Source organism: Artemia sp. Qi Xiang Cuo, chromosome 20 (assembly GCF_049724085.1).
Source record: "Artemia sp. Qi Xiang Cuo chromosome 20, ASM4972408v1, whole genome shotgun sequence".
Classification (NCBI taxonomy): Eukaryota; Metazoa; Arthropoda; class Branchiopoda; order Anostraca; family Artemiidae; genus Artemia; species Artemia sp. Qi Xiang Cuo.
In genome coordinates this window covers 3818976-3827244 of record NC_142813.1, presented here as the reverse complement: position 1 = coordinate 3827244, position 8269 = coordinate 3818976, and positions in this window count along the sequence as shown.

Below are 8269 nucleotides of genomic sequence, written 5' to 3'. Positions count from 1 at the left end.
AGTCTCCAAGGTAAATGCTCCCAAAGGAATCTGATCTCCAAGTGGCGCTATAGGAGAAATCTCTATCGCCACGAGCAAACCTTTCCCATTACCACAATAAACCTTCAATGGTACAGTAGTAGTAGTAGCAGTAGTAGTTGTATTAGTAGTAGAAGTAACAGTAGTAGTTGTATTAGTAGTAGAATTAGTTGTAGTAATTGAAGTGCTAGTAGTACTATTTGTAGCAGTAGTAGTAGTAGTAAACGCTGTAGTGGTGGTAATAGTAGCATTAGTAGTAGTAGTAAAAGTAGTGGCAGCAGCACTTGAAGTAGTAGTAGTAGTATTAGTAGTAGTAGTGGTAGTAGCCGTAGCAGCAACAGTGGTAGAAATAGAAGTAATACTAGTAGTAGTAGTAGAAGCAGTAGCAGTAGTTGTAGTAGTAGTAGTAGTAGTAGTAGCAGTAGCAGGAGTTGTAGTAGTAGTAGTAGTAGTTGCAGTTCTAGTAGTAGTGTAAGGTGGCCCTCCTTATCGGGGCTAAAATCTGGCAGCTTGTTTATAACTGAGGCGTTGGTAAGATCGATACTCAAAATCCAGTGACGACGGATTTTTATTATAAATAGAATAAAAGGAAAAATATTGTAATTCTAATTACTCTGCATTCATCCAATGCCTCTTCTATGTCGGCTAATCTTATATTGTGTGGGTCTGTTCTTCAATCCACGAATGTTTACTGAAACAAAGGATTAATTTAGTTTTAGGCTATCAATACTTCTAATAGCAAGTGTAACTCTTGAATAAATAGACAAGATTTGGGCACCAAGGTAGCTTAAATTTGTTTACTCAAATTTATTCCTGGAGAGTAGGAATAACCCTTTGATTGGTTGTAATAGTAGTAGCATTAGTGGCAGTAGTGGTAGAAAAAGTAGTAATGGTAGTTGTAGCATTCGCAACAGAAGTAATCATGGTTGTTGTGGTATTTGTAATAGAAATAGTAGTCGCAGTCACAAGTAACCATAGTTACATAGTATTAAGAATCACAAACAAAAGTATTCGTATTTACAGTGACAAGTAGTCATTGTCGGAAGTAGTCTTGTTCAGAGTTACAGCTAGTTGCAGTCACAATCACAAGCAGCTGTAGACACAAGTAGTAGTAGTAGTAGTAATAGCAGCAGCAGTAGTAGAAGTAGCAGTAGTACCAGTGAAACTTGGTCAGAATGTTATATGTTATATTTGAGACAAATGTTTTACGTCGAGACCATATTATTTACGAAAAAATGGGGTATTTCCTAGAAGAAAATTTGAAATTTCTGCTGCTTTGGAAAACAAGTGAAACAAATGCTTCTAATGCTGACGAAATCAGTTTTTCCCATAAACAACTTGTGTCATCGTCCTAAAAACCAGTTGGTGCATCTTTCAATTTTAGAATAAAATGAAACTTTTTTCGCATGCTGATCAATAGTCTATGTAGCGCAGGTACCAATCTCCTGATTCTTTGCCTTCAGCCCGGAGTGCAATGTGTGGTTGGGGGCAAATCATCAGACGTTTCCCGTGTTCCCCCCCCCCCAGATTTCCCCAGGTACCCATTCAGAGCTGGGTCGACGCTGGCTGAGTCACACCGCTGACCATAGTTTAAGTTTCAACTTTCAGGAAAACTAGAGGGGAAGTAAAACTAAATCAAAAGATACAATCTATATCTCCTCTCACTTAAAAATAAAAATAGGAAGCCAAACTTAGACGGCATTCGTCCTATTACCCTCACTTCAATTTTTCCAAAATTGTATGAAAGTTTTCTCGCAGACTGGTTTAAGATGAAAGTCCTCCCCCTCATTGATCTTAGACAGTTTGGTAATCTCAAATCCACAACAACCTCTCATTAAGTGATCCATTTTGTTGTAACTATGGGTAAAATACTTGAAAAACCTAACACTTAGCTGAATCTGATTTTTATTGATCTTCAAAAACTTTCGATTCAACTAATCGCAATTTACTCACAGATAAACTTATAAACGAATTCCGCAGTGAAACTTTCCTGGTTAAGCTCGTTGCCTCTTTTCTCTCTAATAGATCTCAAGCAGTTAAATGTCTAAATTGTTTCTCAGATCATTTCCCAATATTTAATGGCATTCTTCAGGGGACTATTCTAGGCCCTCTCCTTTTTTCTCTTATGATTAGCACCCTTTCAGCCCTTTATGACAATAGGTGGAAATTTGTCGACGACTTGACAATTTAGAGATATGACATAAAAACATTTTTAGAAACTCTATTCGCATACTCCAAGATATTGCCTGTAAGCCCTCTTCCCTTGACATGACAGTTAAACCTTCTATGTCCTGAATAGTCCCAGTAAGTTTAAATCCCCTCCGCTATTTCTTATTTCTATTCCACCTGAAACCTCTGTCACATGTTTTAAGCTCCTTGGTGTTAAAATTTCTTCCAATTTGAAGTGAAATGACAATATAAATAATATCCTACGACAAGCAAACTTCTCGCTTTCCCTTCTTAAACTTTTAAATAACATTATTTACTCCCAATCACATTTACAACAAGTATACATTTCTTTTGTGCGTTCCATATTAGAGTATGCTTTTCTTGTTTGGCCCCATGACCTCTCAAATGAAGCAACACAAAAGATTGAAAATGTCCAAAAGAAAGCTCTAAGAACTATTTTTAAAGAGGGCAAGGTACCACATTTGCATTTGCTAAATATTTCAAAATTAGAGACCCTCGAGAGAAAAAGAAATAGTTTGTGCCTCCGTCTTGGTAAATTGGCACTTCTAAACCCTCATACTGTGAACTTTTTCCCGGAATACCATGTACCTGATAAAAATCCCCCACGAACTGTGTCCCAGCATATCCCACCTTTTCTCCCATTCTTTGTACTACCTTGCGGTATAAAAAATCTTTTATCCCGTTTTTTACTGATATAATAAATATTTGTTTTCTAGTTTAAACTAAAAGAATAAAAGTATTGATCTGATACCACAAATATTTTTGCAGTTTATAACTTTAACGATTCTGAACTGAAAATCACTATGAAAAGGCATAAGAAATGCAGCTTTTTTCATTAAGTGGTTGTATTTTAAATCGTTTTTGTCTTTTAATTAAAAAGGCCTGGATGAAACTTCCCTTGCCAATATTTCTTAGTTACTATGTCCTTTAGCGAAATTAAAAAAAACTCTCTTTTCACGTTTTTAAACATTCTTATGATAATAAGCATTATCGTGCTTGGTTCTCATATTGGGTACCAAAAACCAAACAAAAAATTTAACTAATTGTATAATTTTCAGGCATTTTTCTAGTTGAAACTAAAAGAATAAAATTATTGATCTGATACCACAAATATTTTTGCAGTTTATAACTTTAACGATTCTGAACTGAAAATCACTATGAAAAGGCATAAGAAATGCAGCTTTTTGCATTAAGTGGTTGTATTTTAAATCGTTTTTGTCTTTTAATTATAAAAGGCCTGGATGAAACTTCCCTTGCCAATATTTCTTAGTTACTATGTCCTTTAGCGAAATTAAAAAAAACTCTCTTTTCACGTTTTTAAACATTCTTATGATAATAAGCATTATCGTGCTTGGTTCTCATATTGGGTACCAAAAACCAAACAAAAAATTAAACTAATTTTATAATTTTCAGGCATTTTTCTAGTTTAAACTAAAAGAATAAAATTATTGATCTGATACCATAAATATTTTTGCAGTTTATAACTTTAACGATTCTGAACTGAAAACCGCTATGAAAAGACATAAGAAATGCAGCTTTTTGTATTAAGTGGTTGTATTTTAAATCGTTTTTGTCTTTTAATTAAAAAAGGCCTGGATGAAACTTCCCTTGCCAATATTTCTTAGTTACTATGTCCTTTAGCGAAATTAAAAAAAACTCTCTTTTCACGTTTTTAAACATTCTTATGATAATAAGCATTATCGTGCTTGGTTCTCATATTGGGTACCAAAAACCAAACAAAAAATTAAACTAATTTTATAATTTTCAGGCATTTTTCTAGTTTAAACTAAAAGAATAAAAATTATTGATCTGATACCATAAATATTTTTGCAGTTTATAACTTTAACGATTCTGAACTGAAAACCACTATGAAAAGACATAAGAAATGCAGCTTTTTGCATTAAGTGGTTGTATTTTATATCTTTTTTGTGTTTTAATTAAAAAAGGCCTGGATGAAACTTCCCTTGCCAATATTTCTTAGTTAATATTTCTTTTAGCGAAATTAAAAAAAAAACTATCTTTTCACGTTTTTAAACATTCTTACGATAATAAGCATTATCGTGCTTGGTTCTCATATTGGGTACCAAAAACCAAACAAAAAATTAAACTAATTTTATAATTTTCAGGCATTTTTCTATTTTAAATTAAAAGAAAATAATATTGCTCAGATACTATAAATTTTTTTGCAGTCTATAACTGTAGTGATTCTGAACTGAAAACTACTATGAAAAGACATAAAAATGCAATTTCTGATTCTATTATAAAATGTTTGGTCTTTTAATGGACAAAGGCGCTAGAACTTTTAGTGTCCATTCGGATTAGGCCACTCGTGATCTTTTTAGACCAAAGTTTCGATACGATTTAAAATACAACCACTTCATGCAAAAAACTGCGTTTCTTATGTCTTTTCATAGAGGTTTTCAGTTCAGAATCGCTAAAGTTATAAAGTGCAAAAATTTTTATGGTATCAGAGCAATAATTTTATTCTTTTAGTTTAAAATAGAAAAATGCCTGAAAATTATAAAATTAGTTTAATTTTTGTTTGGTTTTTGGTATTCAATATGAGAACTAAGCACGATAATACTTATTAGCATAATAATGCTTAAAAACGTGAAAAGAAAGCTTTTTGATTTCGCTAAAGGACGTAGTAACTATGAAATATTGGTAAGGAAAGTTACATCCAACAATCCATGTATGCCAACCGATGAGGAAATGGGAAAAGTAGCTAAACTCACTTTTAATAAATTGGCATTAGATATAGTGTTTTGTGTAGTTATGGAAAGGATCCTCGACGGAAGTAGCTCTCTGCATGCTTTAAAAGCCACAAAACTGCTATCATATTTATTGGAGAACGGAAGCAACATGGTAGTCATATGCTTCAAAGATTCTCATCCTGATGAAATAAAAATGGTTTTGAGAAAAAAGAAAACCAATGGTTTCGTAAAATATGGTTCTCTTATGCAAGAGAATATTAACCGAGATTTAGAGCTTTGGAGAAAAATATACAAAAAAAGCTGAAAGATGATGAAAACACATGTCTTTCACCCTGTTCTTTTTCCAATGCCAACTCATCTACCACTTCGAATAAGAATATACATTTTTGCACATTTTCAGAACCTCTTGACATAAAGCTTAATTCTGTAGAAAAAAACAGAAAGGTAATATCGACGAAATCAAACAAAAGACTAAAGTTGAAAAAAAAATTAATGAAGGTTTAGAGCCAGTAAAAAATAACACAGATAAAAAAACTCATCTTCAACTTCCAGAATATAGTTCCAAAAACATCAGTAGAAAGTTTTTTAATTTTGTGAAATGCCGTAGCAATCCTGAGATACTAGTAAGAGAAGTTACATCCAACAATTCATTTATGCCAACAAATCAGGCGATGGCAGAAATAGCTAAACTCACCTTTGATAATTTTGTATTACATAAGGTTATTAAAATAATAGTGAATAGAATCGAAGACTATTATTGCTTCTTACATGTTTTAAAGGCAACAAAACTGCTATGGTATTTACGTGAGAACGGAAGTCTTATGGTAGTAAAGCTCTTCCTAGATTCTTATTATGACATAATAGAAAGGGCTTTTTCACTTAAGCTCGAATACTATGATTCACCAAATAACGACATTCCTGTAGCAGAGAAAATTAACCGAGATTTAGCCTATTGGAGGAAAAATATACTAAAAAAGCTTTCAGACCAGGAAAATAAATATCTTTCAGTTTCCAATCATTGTTCTAGCGCTGAATCAACCAACACTTCAGATAAGAATGGGGATTTTCGTAAATTTTTGGAACAAAAGAATTCCAACAAAAAAGGATGGGATAGAATCTATTTCTTCAAATTTTGGCGGTCCTGTTCATGTTTCTCAAAGTGACAGTTTCACTCCAAGCTCCTATATGCCAAAATGTAGCTCCAAAAACATAAACAGAATTTTTTTAAACTTTGTTAAGACCCGTAACAATGTTGAAATTTCTGTCAGTGAAATTACATCCAGCGACCCATGCCTGCCATCCGATGAGGTCAAGGCAGAGGTGGCTGAACTCACCTTTGATTATTTAGCATTGAACACGATTGTGAAAGTAATAAAGTATAGAATAAAAGAGATGGCCAAAGGATATAAAAGCCTCAGCTATAGCTCTTTATTCACGCTTAATCATGTTTATAAGACATTAAAATTGCTATCATATTTAGTGGAAAAGGGAAGTGCTGAGGTAGCAAAATTTTGTTCAAAAAATCCTGAATTAATGGGAGCCCTAAAATTAAATTTTGAATCCTACAAGTACTATAGTTTTATGCATAAGGGTTTACTAGAGTATATTAAACAAGATATAGCGTTCTGGAGGAAAAATATATTGAAAATGCTATTAGAGCAAGAGCAACATCAAAACTCACAACACCAACCCACTCACGAGGATGTGGAATTAGACGGTGCTAACCCAATAGAGGATAAAATACCACTAAAAAACACTGAGAAGAAAGTGAGAAGAAAATCGGAAACCAAAGAGAATGAAAATTCCAGGCAAATTCTAGTACCTCCCTTTCCAAGTAACGAAGAGGTTCAGTCAAATAGTGTTATAGTATTTTCCAAAATGGAAGAACACCAAAAGACTAAGGATGTTAAATTAGAAGGTGCTGACCTAATAGAGGATAAAATACCACTCAACGATATTGAGGAGAACGACCAACACAAAGTAAAGCTACTTCAAAAGGACAAAAAAGGAAAATTGCATCCTGTAAAGAATGCTAAAAATGAAGAAAGTACTGAAAATAGGAAAAAGGACTGGGTGCATGTTTGTGCGTGGCAAAAACCAGTACCTCCCTTTCCAAGTAACGAAGAGGTTCAGTCAAATAGTGTCATAGTATTTTCCAAAATGGAAGAACACAAAAAGACTAAGGATGTTAAATTAGAAGGTGCTCACCCAATAGAGGATAAAATACCACTCAGCGACATTGAGGAGAACGCCCAACAAAAAGTAAAGCTACTTCAAAAGGACGAAGAAGGAAAATTGCATCCTGTAAATAATACTAAAAATGAAGAAAATACTGAAAATAGGAAAAAGGACTGGGTGCATGTTTGTGCGGTGCAAATGCCAGTATCTCCCTTTCCAAGTAACGATGAGGTTCTGTCAAAAAATGCCATAGTATTTTCCGAAATAGAATAACACCGAAAGTCTAAGGATGTGAAATTGGAAGGTGCTCACCCACAAGAGGATAAAATACCACTCAGCGACATTGAGGAGAACAAAGTGAAGCTACTTCAAAAGAACGAAGAAAGAAAATTGTATCCTGTAAAGAATGCTAAAAATGAAGAAAGTACTGAAAATAGGAAAAAGGATTGGGTGCATATTTGTGCAAGGCAAATTCCAGAACCTCCCTTTCCAATTAACAAAGTGGTTCAGTCAAAAAGTGCCATAGTATTTTCAGAAATGGAAGAACACCGAAAGTCTAAGGATGTTAAATTAGAAGATACTTACCCAATAGAGGATAAAATACCACTCAACGACATTGAGGAGAACGCCCAAGACAAAGTAAAGCTACTTCAAAAGAACGAAGAAGGAAAATTGCATCCTGTAAAGAATGCTAAAAATGAAGAAAGTACTGAAAATAGGAAAAAAGATTGGGTGCATGTTTGTGCGTGGCAAATGCCAGAACCTCCATTTCCAAGTAACGATGAGGTTCAGTCGAAAAATGCGATAGTATTTTCCGAAATGGAAGAACACGGAAAGTTTAAGGATGTGAAATTAGAAGATGCTCACCCAATAGAGGATAAAATACCACTCAGTGACATTGAGGAGAACGCCCAAGACAAAGTAAAACTACTTCAAAAGAACGAAGAAGGAAAATTGCATCTTGTAAAGAATGCTAAAAATGAAGAAAGTACCGAAAATAGGAAAAAGGACTGGGTGCATATTTGTGCTTGACAAATGCCAGAACCTCCATTTCCAAGTAACGATGAGGTTCAGTCGAAAAATGCGATAGTATTTTCCGAAATGGAAGAACACCGAAAGTCTAAGGATGTGAAAATAGAAGATGCTCACCCAAATGAGGATAAATTACC